The sequence below is a fragment of the Bubalus bubalis genome, chromosome 4 (genome assembly GCF_019923935.1).
Source record: "Bubalus bubalis isolate 160015118507 breed Murrah chromosome 4, NDDB_SH_1, whole genome shotgun sequence".
Taxonomy (NCBI): Eukaryota; Metazoa; Chordata; class Mammalia; order Artiodactyla; family Bovidae; genus Bubalus; species Bubalus bubalis.
The window spans coordinates 74,651,647-74,665,941 of NC_059160.1; the positions used below are offsets into that span (position 1 = coordinate 74,651,647).

At 40.6% G+C, this 14,295-nt stretch overlaps 1 long non-coding RNA gene across 1 annotated transcript in view; it reads left to right on the forward strand.

Annotated features, from left to right (window-relative positions):
* The window catches only part of LOC112584567, a 65,917-nt gene that overhangs the window by 49,471 nt on the left and 2,151 nt on the right, over positions 1 to 14,295 (forward strand). Inside the window, exon 3 of the long non-coding RNA XR_003108855.3 lies at positions 5,320 to 5,431. This is a non-coding gene — a long non-coding RNA (uncharacterized LOC112584567). The remainder of the gene's footprint in view (positions 1 to 5,319; positions 5,432 to 14,295) is intronic.

Below are 14,295 nucleotides of genomic sequence, written 5' to 3' on the forward strand. Positions count from 1 at the left end.
TTCTCCCAGCAATCTTGATTCTAGCCTGTGATTCATACAGCAGAGAAATTTAAAATTATTGTATTTATAACTAATCAATATGTATATAAAACTTATATTCATTGTTGGTAATAGAAATAAAACAACACTAAGATATCATTGTTTGGCAGATAGCAATGATATTTTTCTAACTAATAATAATAGTGCAGATGCAAAGATGGTACAGTGTAGAATCTTTGTGTTTGGATAATGGGGCTGATATTACTTTTAGTTTATTGATTTTTTAATGACAAGGAAGCCTGGCATGCTGCAGTCCATGGGGTCACAAAGAGCTGGACACGACTTTGCAACTGAACTGAATTGAACTGAATGCAATTTCAATCAGATAAAATGCTTTAATTTTTTAAAACTAAAGCAGAAAGTTGTAAGTTACAGAGAAAACTTGCACATTAATACAAAAATAAATGTAGCAGATTGCCTGTACATTTTTTTAAAGAAAATTAAGCAAGGAGGGTGCAGTACTTGTTATATGGCTATTAAAACTGTCTACAAAATTACTGTCATCAGATTAAATGTGATGCTGATAAAGAAAGACAAATCAGCAGTGGCCAGTAAAAGATCCAATTACCAATGATTATATATAACAAAATTAACATTTTCAATATAGTGGGGAAAAATCAGGCTATTTACAAATGGTGCTATGATTATTGATTCACTAGAAAAAAAGTCTGTTTAATCTTTATCTCACAATTAAACACAAAAATTTATATACACATATATATGAAGTATACATATATGAGTGTGTATATAAAGTATATATATGCAATTTGTTCTTTCACTTACACTTTGGACTTTTTTCATCAGTATATGTATCTTATTCTTGTTTAATGACCTTTGAATGTAACAATTTATTTTTTTTTATGGACATAGGTCTTGGTTCCAAGTTTTTAAGGATACATTCATAGAAACAATTAGTGGGCAAAACTATATGAGCATTTAAAATAGTTTTGGCACAATTATTGGCAGAAAATTCTAGAAAAAATTCCTCATGTTGTCTCTTTTTTAAGGGATTATTTTCAGTTGGTTCATTGATGTTTTAATTTGCCCACTATTGTACTTAATCAAGATAAGTTTTAATTGAGCACTTGTCTTGCTTCTGACAGTGAGCAAATGACAGGGGCAGATGGTATGGGGACAGTCAAAGGATACAAAAGAAAGTCCTTATCCTTAGGACCATTCAAAAAAAAAAAAAGAAAGAAAAGAAAAATACAGATATTTAAGTACCAAATTGGGTGATAATGTCTAGTGCACGTGCTTTAAAAGAATCAGAAATAAAATATTTTTTCAAAGGTAAAACTTAACTATCTTCTGTAAATACATCTAATATTTATGGTGATTACTGCTAATAATATCCGCGATAATTGACTGACTGCAGTTAGCTCTTCTATACCATAGGAAAGTTCAAAATGCATGAATGATCCTGAGATAAAGCTAATGAGCACTTCTTAGCCATGTACTAAATGCTAAGTGCTTTGATTACAGTCTCTTCTTGTCATGGCTTGACAGGAGGATGTTTTGCCAGTGATTCTCTAAAATTAGAGACAGTTTTGGAGAAGGCAATGGCACCCCACTCCAGTACTCTTGCCTGGAAAATCCCATGGATAGAGGAGCCTGGAAGGCTGCAGTCCATGGGGTTGCTGAGGGTCAGACACGACTGAGCGACTTCACTTTCACTTTTCACTTTCATGCATTGGAGAAGGAAATGGCAACCCACTCCAGTGTTCTTGCCTGGAGAATCCCAGGGACGGGGGAGCCTGGTGGACTGCCGTCTGTGGGGTCGCACAGAGTCGGACACGACTGACGTGACTCAGCAGCAGCAGCAGCAGAGACAGTTTTAGAGACCAAAGATTAAAAAACAGAAGCTAGCATCCATAGAGCCCCTAATATCTGTCAAGCACTGCACTAGAATCCTAAAGAATACTGCTTCTGTTTCACAAAAACTTGATACTCTAAGTGGAGCTCAAAGATGCCTTTTAACCGGAGATCAAAGAAGTAAGTACTGAAGACAGAATGGAGTCCTCAGGGACATCATCCTAAGGGTTACAAGTTTTCATTTGAGGATCAGAAGTTAGACGTACATGAGAATGGCCTTTGGCTAACAGAAGTCAGCTCACCTAGATATGCCTAGGAGATCACCCTACCATCAACACAACCACCACCTTCCACTCAGTTCAGTTCAGTCGCTCAGTCCTGTCTGACTCTTTGCAACCCCATGAACCACAGCATGCCAGGCCTCCCTGTCCATCACCAACTCCTGGAATACACCCAAATCCATGTCCATTGAGTCGGTGATGCCATCCAACCATCTCATCCTCTGTCGTTCCCTTCTCCTCCTGCCCTCAATCTTTCCCAGCATCAGGGTCTCCAAATGTCAATGGCTGACTCATTTGGAATACAAAAGGCCAATCTGCTCTAATCATAACTCTGTGTGCCATTTATTCTCCAGAGCCCTCCAGTGGTCAGGTCAAGACTAGATTTTATGTGTGACTATATCCATGGTGAACAATGGGCCCTTTCCTGTTTTGCCTCTCTGTCTTTGTTATAGGTTTTTCCAGAAGAACATTCTCTCAATGAGAATTTGGCTCAAATCTATCCCAGGTTCTGCTTTTAAAGAACCCAACCTGTGACAAAGGGGCTTTGGGGGTCCTGGCTGTATTTCTATGTGTATCATACCTAACATTTTCTAATCATCACAATGACTCTTCAAAGTAGGTAGTGTTACTACAGTTTTATGCAATGGCATATTAAGATTGGTCTACTGAGCCAGATTCAGCAAAAAGACAAATCCCAGAGAAAATAGGAGTTAACTGCTTAAATAATTCCAAAAGGAAAGGCCAAAAACTGCCTTTAATAAAGAGGTGTTTCACTATCCCACTCTAGGGCCATCCATTCTAACTTTCCACAAATTTGCCCTTCAGAGGAAAGTCATACCTACGATGACACAAGTGATATTTTATCAATCCTTGTTACAAAGTCACTGTTCTCTATCTTTAATCTTACTCATTTCTGATCCTGGGCCAAGTGGAACTTACTAAATATTGGATTGGCCAAAAAGTTTGTTTAGGTTTTTCCATAATATCTTACAGAAAAACCCAAGTGAGTTTTTTGGCCAACCCAATAAATATTTTTCAAATTAATATATGCCTAAGGACTCTAAGATCTAAACAGAGGTGCCTTTTCTCTAGGCTTGTAGTCTCCATCATTTGTACCTTCCCTAGAGCTAGACTTATTTCCCCATTGTGAGCCTTTTGACTTGAATGCAATAACATTTCTCTACCTCACCTTCCAGTTGCGTGGGTCAGGATCAATAATAGATTCATAAATATACAAACATGGAGGTCTCAAACTATACTCTGAATCAACTGGAACTTTCTGGACCAATTTTCCAGTCTTGAAGTATGCCTTCATATGACTAGCAAGAATGGCAAGTATGCACTGAATGGGACACTATGTCACACTTGACCAAATGAAAGAAAACTTAATTGAGTACAGAGTGGTATTATCAACATTTAGGCTATAGTGTGTTATAGTCCATTGGTCAGCTGATATTAATGAAAGGATCTACCTATTAATAGCTAAATCAGAGCTTTTCACTATAAAGCTACCCAATTAGGTCCTATGCTTTGTACTTCATACACCTTAGTGATCTCTTGAAAGTGAAGTTGAAGTTGCTCAGTCGTGTCTGACTCTTTGCAACCCCATAGACTGTAGCCTACCAGGCTCCTCTGTCCATGGGATTTTCCAGGCAATAATACTGGAGTGGATTGACATTTCCTTCTCCAGGGGATCTTCCCAATCCAGGGCTCGAACACGGGTCTCCCGCATTGAAGACAGACACTTTACCTTCTGAGCCACCAGGGAAGTCAGCGATCTCTTGAAAGACTGACCCTAAATCAGACTAGGTATCTTGGAACCCAATAGTCTAGAAAAATAAAGAGGAGTATAGTAGCTTGGAGGAACAGGACATTATTATGAGTGAAGCAGAAGTGTCTTTAAAGATAACCCATCACTACTACCCAGTCCACCGTCATGGCTGGCTCTTAGAGCATCGTATTTTCCACTGACAAGCCACAGATTCCAAAATGTAGTAGAACACTAAGAACAAAGATTTTCAAAAATTCAAGGCACTACATTCATAAATTAGGGACTCAGCTAGTTTATGAGCTGCTTCAACTGCTTCAACATCTCAAATTTTCTGAGTCTTCGAGTTCATACCTGTTATGCCCTTAATCCCAGAACATGTGTATTACTCTCCATTCAAATTATTTCCTTACAGATATCACCATGGAGCAGGGATGTCAGAGGTAGGAGTAATTACACTGTCACAAAGATACCAATTTTTTCTTCCAGTGATGAAAGGCAGAGATGAAAATAAGCAACAGCATCAGTCTTAGACCTATAGATTCATGACTACAGATTTTTAAAGCTCATAGTAGAAAATAAAGAGAAAGAAATGGCATGGCAGGTAAACACATTTGGGGAGTCTTAAAGAACAGAGCAAGAATAATCACTTATGTCTGTCAGAACAGATGGATCTGGAAATAGTTTGATCTTCAGGGCCAAATGTGATCATAGTAAATTGTTTTTTCCACAAGTCTAAAGCCTATTTATGTTTAAAGCAAAATAAAAACAAAACACTTTGGAGGAATCCAAATGACCAATACTGAAAGAATACAGGAAATAATGTTAATTCTATGTAATAAATTCCAATTTCTCTGACAAACCTATATCCAGCATTGCTTGCAACAGACCTGCTTGCATGGGAGTCACCCTGGAGGCTTCTTAACACAACAAAACAAGGAGACAAAAATCTACTTAACCGTAAAGAAATCTTTATCTCAAATCATCTCCCCGGTAATGATCTAGATTCAGGCTGAGGTTATAACAGTGGTTTTGCTCAGTAAAAAAGGACTGGAGGAGGCTTAGGAAACAGATCTAAGAATCCTGACGGAGTGTCTTGCTGCCTCTTTTGAGTCTTTTTATCTCTCTGTTTACATGTCAACTGGCAAGTCAGTCAGCAGGTGCACAACTCTGATTGCAGAAAAGAACCCCTGGAATATACACCAGATAAGCCACCTCCTCTCTCCACTCCCACTTTCAAGGCAAGGAAGGTTAAACTTCAGTGGTCTGTTACACTAAACATGGGCGGAAAAGCAAAGCGGCAAACCTGGTGGCTGTGGCAGGGAGACGCTGCAGTTCTGTCGCTGCTCCAGGTGAGATCCTGAGTTCACTTTGTGTGAATAACAACATTTTTTATTTTTATCTTTCTTTCATGTGTAGAGAAGCCTCGACTACCCAGAGATAAGGAAAGTAACTCAAGGATGTTGGAAAAAGTACAATATGGACTATGGCTTTGGGACTGGCAACTTCTGGACTCCCCATTCCACTGCTGGTAATGGCTCTTGACACCACATATGCTTTCCAGGAATGTTTTTGAAGCTGAGCCCAAGAGGTTTCTCAGCTATGCTTCCACAGTCTTTGCACACAGCCAAGCACATGCCCACTACATTTACTGTCCTCTACACAGCTTGAGCACCTTTATCTGCTTTAAATATTAACCTTCTGGTTCAGACTATATTTAAAGGGTTCCACTTAATGCACCTCATTCGGTTTCTGAAAACCAGTTAGATTTCTGGAGTCAGAGTTCTATTCTGCATGACACTGACCACCCTCAGCTACATTCTTTGGGTAACTCCATCTATGCCAGAGCACTATTTGTATGGTACAATTTCTCCTCTTATAAAATAGAGAAGATGTGCTTTCATCCTTGCAGGGTAAGTGTGATGGTGAATAAGATAAAAGCTAAATTTACTCAGAGATAAAAAATGCATATTAAGTGTTATAACCACACATCAATAGACTCCATTTTTTATTGTGGTTTCAAGAGTATTAGGCTATCTGCTGGCTTCACTCATCTTACCCCTTTGGTAAGACTGGCTCTTATATTTTTTGTATAGTTCAGTTCAGTTCAGTCGCTCATCTGTGTCCCACTCTTTGCTACCCCATGAATCGCAGCATGCCAGGCCTCCCTGTCTATCACCAACTCCCGGAGTTCACTCAAGCTCATGTCCATCAAGTTGGTGATGCCATCCAGCCATCTCATCCTCTGTCGTCCCCTTCTCCTCCTGCCCCCAATCCCTCCCAGCATCAGGGTCTTTTCCAATGAGTCAACTCTTCACATGAAGTGGCCAAAGTATTGGAGTTTCAGCTTTAGCATCAGTCCTTCCAATGAACACCCAGGACTAATCTCCTTTAGAATGGACTGGTTGGATCTCCTTGAAGTCCAAGGGACTCTCAAGAGTCTTCTCCAACACCACAGTTCAAAAGCATCAACTCTTCTGCACTCAGCTTTCTTCACAGTCCAACTCTCACATCCATATATGACCACTAGAAAAACCACAGCCTTGACTAGATGGACCTTTGTTGGCAAAGTAATGTCTCTGCTTTTGAATATGCTATCTAGGTTGGTCATAACTTTCCTTCTAAGGAGTAAGCATCTTTTAATTTCATGGCTGCAATCACCATCTGCAGTGATTTTGGAGCCCAAAAAAATAAAGTCTGATACTGTTTCCACTGTTTCCCCATCCATTTCCCATGAAGTGATGGGACCAGATGCCATGATCTTAGTTTTCTGAATGTTGAGCTTTAAGCCAACTTATCCACTCTCTTCTTTCAGTTTCATCAAGAGGCTTTTTAGTTGCTCTTCACTTTCTGCCATAAGGGTGGTGTCATCTGCATATCTGAGGTTATTGAATCCAGCAATCTTGATTCCAGCTTGTGCTTCTTCCAGCCCAGTGTTTCTCATGATGTACTCTGCATAGAAGTTAAATAAGCAGGGTGACAGTATACAGCCTTGCTGCTGCTGCTAAGTCACTTCATTCATGTGTGACTCTGTGTGACCCCATAGCCAGCAGCCCACCAGGCTCCCCCAACCCTGGGGTTCTCCAGGCAAGACCACTGGAGTGGGTTGCCATTTCCTTTCCAATGCATGAAAGTGAAAAGTCAAAGTGAAGTCACTCAGTCATGTCCAACTCTTCGCGACCCCATGGACTGCAGCCAACCAGGTTCCTCCATCCATGGGATTTTCCAGGCAAGAGTACTGGAGTGGGGTGCCATTGCCTTCTCTGATACAGCCTTGACGTACTCCTTTTCCTATTTGGAACCAGTCTGTTGTTCCATGTCCAGTTATAACTGTTGCTTACTGACCTGCATATAGATTTCTCAAGAGGTAGGTCAGGTGATCTGGTATTCCCATCTCTTTCAGAATTTTCCACAGTTTATTGTGATCCACACAGTCAAAGGCTTTGGCATAGTCAACAAAGCAGAAATAGATGTTTTTCTGGAACTCTCTTGCTTTTTCCATGATCCAGCGGATGTTGGCAATTTGATCTCTGGTTCCTCTGCCTTTTCTAAAACCAGCTTGAACATCTGGAAGTTCACGGTTCACGTATTGCTGAAGCCTGGCTTGGAGAATTTTGAGCATTACTTTACTAGCATATGAGATGAGTGCAATTGTGTGGTAGTTTGAGCATTCTTTGGCATTGCCTTTCTTTGGGATTGGAATGAAAACTGACCTTTTCCAGTCCTGTGGCCACTGCTGAGTTTTCCAAATTTGCTGGCATATTGAGTGCAGCACTTTCACAGCATCATCTTTTAGGATCTTAAATAGCTCAACTGGAATTCCATCACCTCCACTAGCTTTGTTCGTAGTGATGCTTTCTAAGGCCCATTTGCCTTCACATTCCAGGACGTCTGGCTCTAGGTGAGTGATCACACCATCGTGATTATCTTGGTCGTGAAGATCTTTTTTGTATAGTTCTTCTGTGTATTCTTGCCACTGCTTCTTAATATCTTCTGCTTCTGTTAGGTCCATACCATTTCTGTCCTTTATCAAGTTAGATAAGATGAAAAGATAAGATATTCCTTAGCTCATGCCTTCATTCATCATTTTTTTAAGAGACCCCTCTGATTACTGTATGGAAAATAGACTGAAATGAGAAAGACTAGCAATGGGGAGATTAGTTAGGCAGCTAATGTCATCACCCAGTCAAGAGATAAAAACCCATACTTCAAAGTACATTTATTTTTACAAGTTACGAAAGTACACAAGTCTCACATGGATGCCTACTGGATCAGCTTTGCCATACCAAAGAAGAGGGGGATAGTGCAACACTAGACTCTTGGTTCAAATTCCAGCTTGGCCATTATAGGACCTTGATTCTTGCACCTTGGTAACTTGTTTCTTGTATCTATGTATCCATGTTTTCTCATCTTTAAAGATGAGTACCACATCTTTAAGTGGTACTCACTTAAAGTGCCACATAGGGTTGTACCACATAGGGTTGTCAAGAACACAGGAGTAAGTATACATGAACTGTTCAAAATAGTACCCACCAGGTAACAAGTGCTCATTGTTTTTTGCCTGACATACAAGTGGGGCAATGTGGTTTGTGGCCCCAAGAGGGCAGCAGAGGAGTAAGAACAGATGTGGAATTACACAAAACCGGATTCACATTAGTTACCAAAGATGTATTGTCTGAAGTGGAAAAAAAAAAAAAAAAAAAAACAGGAAGAAGACCTCTATGAATCATGCAAAATGGAAGCTGAGCTCAGAGTCACTTAGACCTTGCTATTTTGTTCTGGCTAACAGTTCAAGACACAAGTATAGTCAAAATCAATCCCTCGAGTAATCAGAAGGATCCAGGAACTCATCCTGGAACATGCTTTCAAGATGACTCACTCACATGGCCAGTGAGTCGATGCTGGCTCCTGGCTGGGAGCTCAGCTAAGGACCAGCGCCTTTGGTTTCTCTCCACCTGGACCTCTCTATGTGGTCTGGCCACGGTAGCTGAGTACCAGGGTACGCATCCCAGAGAGGATAGGTAGAGTGGCATCACTTTTCCTGATCTAGCCTAAAAAGTCACATGTGTCACTTCTACATATTCTAATAGTCAAAGCCGTAACAAAAATCCACCCAGTTTTGAGGGGAAAAGACATAGATGCCACCTCCTAATGGGGAATGACAAGTTCTGGAAAAGCATACAGAGAAATATCCTTATATTCACTTTTTTAAAAATATAATCAACCACAAAGTGGATCCTAGAAATATATACTGGATTCTTTCTGTCTCTCATTTTCACATGCAAAGCATGAGAAAGTCTTTGCAAGTCTGGGGGAAAAATACATTCTAAAACTAATTTGATCTCACTTCTACCTCTCCCCCTGGAGTCCAAGCTGACATGCTTTCTCCCTGGGCTACAGCAAAGCCTCCTGAGAGGCTTCCTCACTTTCAGTTTAGCCCCACATATCTCTCATTTATACTGGAGCCAGTGAAACTTTTAAAAATGTTAACCTGATCATGTCACACTGATCAGCTTAAAACCATCCGATGGCTTCCTATCATCCTTAAAATAAAAGCCTAAACTCTAATGGTAGTCTACAAGATCCCCTGTATTCAGATTTCTGTTTCTCCTTTTCATTTCTCCTTTGGCTTTCCCTCCAGCACACACAAACTGACCTTCTTCCTCTAATGCTAATGCCTGAAGGTGTTTCTGTCTCAGGGTCTTTTGTTCCCAAATCACTTTATACCTGCCCTATCCCATTACTCACATCTCTGCTCAAATACCACCTCTCTGATCACCCAATATAATGAGCACTTCTTTCCCTTAACTCTGCTTTATTTTCTTATCACTGAGATTGTTATTTATATGTTTGATTCCTTGTTCATGGCCTGCTCCTCCCTCGAGAATATGAGCACTTCACAGACAGGACTTTGTGTTTTGTTCACTGCTTTTAATAGCAGCACCTTGATCCATTCAATGAACAGCTATGTTGAACACTGACTAAAGAATTTTTTTAGAAAGAAATACATTTTTTGTGTCCTTCCTGATTGAATGTGGCATATAAAGTAAGCTGTACTTTCACTCTAATGAAAACATGTTTGTGCTCCCTACTAGTCATGGGCAATTCTTTCCTAGGATCCCGTGGTCTTGTGGACTAGTTTGGAAATAGATGGTTGTTTCAGTGTGTACACTTTAGAGGTTTCAACTTGATACTGGCTGTTTATACTGCTGAAGTTTAGTCATGTCTGGGCTTGTTTAGTGAGCTGATGGTGATGCCTCGGAGAGTTCAATTCTAATGAATTTTTTGGTTTTGAATGGTTGAAGATAAAGGAAACTGTGGTTGGGGTAAATGCAAGAGGTAGGAAATGGGGACAGGATGGGAATCTGAGGGTAATGATGGCTAAGTGAAGATGTTGTCACTTTTCTGGGCTTCTCAGCACCATCAAACATGCTATACTTGGAGAATTCTCCACCTCCTTGGCAGCTATGACACTGGGCTACAACATAGGCCCCAGCAAACACATACACCAGAAAGGCATTGAATCACTGCAGAGAAACAAGTACCACCTGGGGTTTACTCTAGAGCAACAGACAGCAGGCAATTCCAGTTGCCAGAGGGAGGGGTGGCTAAGGTCACACACTAGCCAAGACTGAACACCAGCAGTGAGTCTGTGGCCAGCAGAGGCAAGTGAGCAGTTTCTAGCAGAGCAATTCTTTAGTGCAATTCTGGGCATCTATCCTGGCTGGGGAGCCTCCCAGTCTGGTTTCTGGCCTCCTGAGATATCCTGTATTCACTAATAAATTCCTTTTCTGCTCACACTATATTTCAATTAGCTGCAACTGAGAACTCTGACAGAGATGAGGAGTGGATGGACTGGCTATTTATTTCCAGTCTAACCCAGGGACCATGCCCAACACCTCTGAAGAAAGAAGCTGGAAGCCAAAATGGCAGAAATTATTTTAATAAGCAAGTCTGTGAGACTCAGAGTCTGAACAGAAGTGCTTTGTTCTGCAGGTGACAGAATTCTACTTTGAGCAGGAAACTGAGCCTCTGCCCACTTTACCTTGGAACATAGCGGAATCCTTCACCAGAGGGACACCAGAGAAACTGTCTTCAAACAACTTTTAGAAGTTCTAATTGGCTACAGTCCGTGGAGTCACAAAAGAGTTTAATAGACCTTAGCAACTAAACAACAACCAAAAAAAAAGAGAGAGTCAAACCCCTTATGAACTGGATAAAAGTGAATTTCTTTGGTTGAGGTGGGACTTGGTGCCCCTACCACAGGGGCGAGGGTGCTTACTGATCCCTCTGCCCACTTTGTGATAAATCTCCAGAACTCAATGATGGTGACAGGCAGGAGGCTTACAAATTCTGTGACACCCAGGTGACCATGGAGAATCTCCTGAGATAACACCCAGCAGGTGCATGCCAGAAAGGCAGTGGTCCCAGGTGAGCAGATTCATTTCTGGGCACATCACCTGAGGGTTCCCATAAAGCTGGTGGAGAACCCACTGGGCCTTGTTTCAAAGAATCCAAGCCCTGCTTCAGGGGAGAATTAACCAGAGGGATTTGAACATTATATCACTAATGTGTTTTCTAACAAAATTTAGTAAAACCTGGAGAAATTTTGGCTGCACACTGGTTTACTCAACATGATCTTATTGGTGGTATACTACACATATTCAAGTTATTTAACTTTCCTTAAACTTTAGTAAATTTATTAATTTCTGTTGTAAATTCAACTCTGAGGAAGAGGAACTCAAGTTGCTCACAAATTCTCTGCCTGCATCTCCAAGCATTTTCCATGCTCACTCACCTACCCTACTGATGGACTTCTGAATTCTAAACACATCAGAGAGCCCTGGGCATCTCCTTGCACAAGGTTCTCCTGATTCAATCTTTACCCACTGGATTGGACCCCCTTACATCACCTTAGCTGACTTTGTTAATGAAGTCCCTGTGGGTATTAGAGTGGAAAGTGTGTGAATGTGGGATAAATTCAGGGTTCAAATAGCAATAGGATTTTCAGAGAGTTGTTTAAGCTCTCTGAGCATCCAAATAGATAAAATAACGGAAATGGCAACCCACTCCAGTATTCTTGCCTGGAAAATCCCATGGAGGGAGGAGCCTGGTGGGCTACAGTCCATGGGGTCACAAAGAGTTGGACACGACTGAGTGACTTCACTTTCACTTTCACTTTCAATCTTGTTATAAGGAATTTAAAGTAACAAGTAGGAAGCCTTGAACCTAAGTGCTATATAAAAACATTACCCACTTTTGTGAGGGCATTTACTTTCTCAGGACCACTCTTATTATTAGAGGTTTGGTCTCTCTCCCTGCCTGTGGTCTCCCAGTCTGCGAGCTAGCACTAGGAGATGGTAGATCCTACAGACTTAAAACATTTGCTCACTTCATGTCTCTATCACGCTTTGGTAATCCTTCTGATATTTCAAATGTTTTCATCATTATTATATTTGCAGTGGTGATCTATAATCAGCAATCTCTAGTGTTACTACTGGCACTGTTTTGGGGTGCCACAAACCATGCCCATATAAGATGGTGAACTTAATAAGTGTTGTATGTGTTCTGACTACTCCATCAACCAGCTATTCCCTGTCTCTCTCCCTTTCCTCAAGCCTCCCTATTCCCTGAGACACAATAATATTGAAATTAGGCCAATTAACAATCCTACAACATCCTCTAAGTGTTCAAGCAAAAGGAAGAGTTGCACATGTCTCACTTTAAACCAAAAGCTAGTCAGACACGACTGAAGCGACTTAGCAGCAGCAGCAGCATACATAATTCAGCCTAATGATGAAGGCATGTCATAAGCCAAGATAGGCTGAAAGCTCAGCCTCTTATGGCAGCTAGCCAAGTTGTGAGTGCAAAGGAAAAGTTCTTGAGGGAAATTAAAAGTGCTACTCCAGTGAACATATGAAAGGCAAGAAAGCAAAACAGCTTTATTCCAGATATGAAAAAATTTTAGTGGTCTGGATAGAAGATCAAACCAGCCAGAACATTCCCTTAAACCAAAGCCTAATACAGAGGAAGGCTGTAACTCTCCTCAATTCTATGAAGGCTGAACGAGGTAAGGAAGCTGCGGAAGGAAAGTTTGAAGCTAAGAGAGGTCGGTTTATGAGGTTTAAGGAAACAAGATGTCTCCATGACTTACAAAGGTGGCTACACTGAACAGATTTTCAATGTAGACAAAACAGGCTTATATTAGAAGAAAATGCCATCTAGGACTTTCACAGCTAAAGAGGAGGAGTCAACACCTGATTACAAACCACCAAAAGGACAGACTGATGCTCTTATTAGGGGCTAAGACAGCTGGTGATTCTAAGTTGAAGCCAATGCTAATTTATTATTCTGAAAATCCTGGGCCCTTAAGGGCTAAATCTACTCTGCCCGGCCCAGCTGGTAAAGAATACTCCTGCAACACAGGAGACCTGGGTTGGATTCCTGGGTTGGGAATATCCCCTGGAGAAGGAAAAGGCTACCCACTCCAGTATTCTGTCCTGGAAAATTCCATGGACTGTATAGTCCATGGGGTTGCAAAGAGTCGGACAAGACTGAACAACTTTCACTCTCACTTTCTGTGCTCTATTATTATAACAGTGAAACCTGTATTACAGCACATCTGTTTACAATATTATTTACTAAATATTTTCAGCCCACTGTTGAGACCCACTGCTCCAAATAAAACATTTCTTTCAAAATGTTACTGCTCACTGACAATGTGCCTGGTCACCCAAGGGCTCTGACAGAGATGCTCTACCAGATTAATTTTGTTTTCATGTCTGCTAACATAGCATCCATCCTGTAGTCCATGGATCAAGCAGTAATTTCACTTTTCACACTTTAATATTTATGAAATTAATTTTGTGCAGCTATAGCTGCAAGAGACAGTGATTCCTCTAATGGATCTGGGCAAAGAAAATTGAAAAAAATTTTTAAAGGATTCAGCCCTATATGCCATTAAGATTACTCATGATTTATGGGCAGAAGTCAAAATACCAGAATTAACAGAAACTTGGAAGAAGTTGAATCCAATCATCGTGGATGACTTTGAAGGATTCAAAATTTCAGTGGAGAAAGTAGGTGTATATATGTTGGAAATATCAAGAGAATTAGAAGTGGAACCTAAAGATGTACCTGCGTTGCTGTAATCTCACGATAAAATTTGAACAGCTGAGGAGTTTCTTCTTATGAATGAGCAAAGAAAGTGGTTTCTTGAGATAGAATCTACTCCTGGTAAAGATGCTGTGAAGACTGTTGAAATTAAAACAAAGTATTTAGAACATTATATAAACTTGGTTGACAAAGCAGTGGTGGGGTTTGAGAGGACTGATTCCAATTTTGAAAGACGTTCTACTGTGGATAAAATGTTATCAAACATCACTGCATGCTACA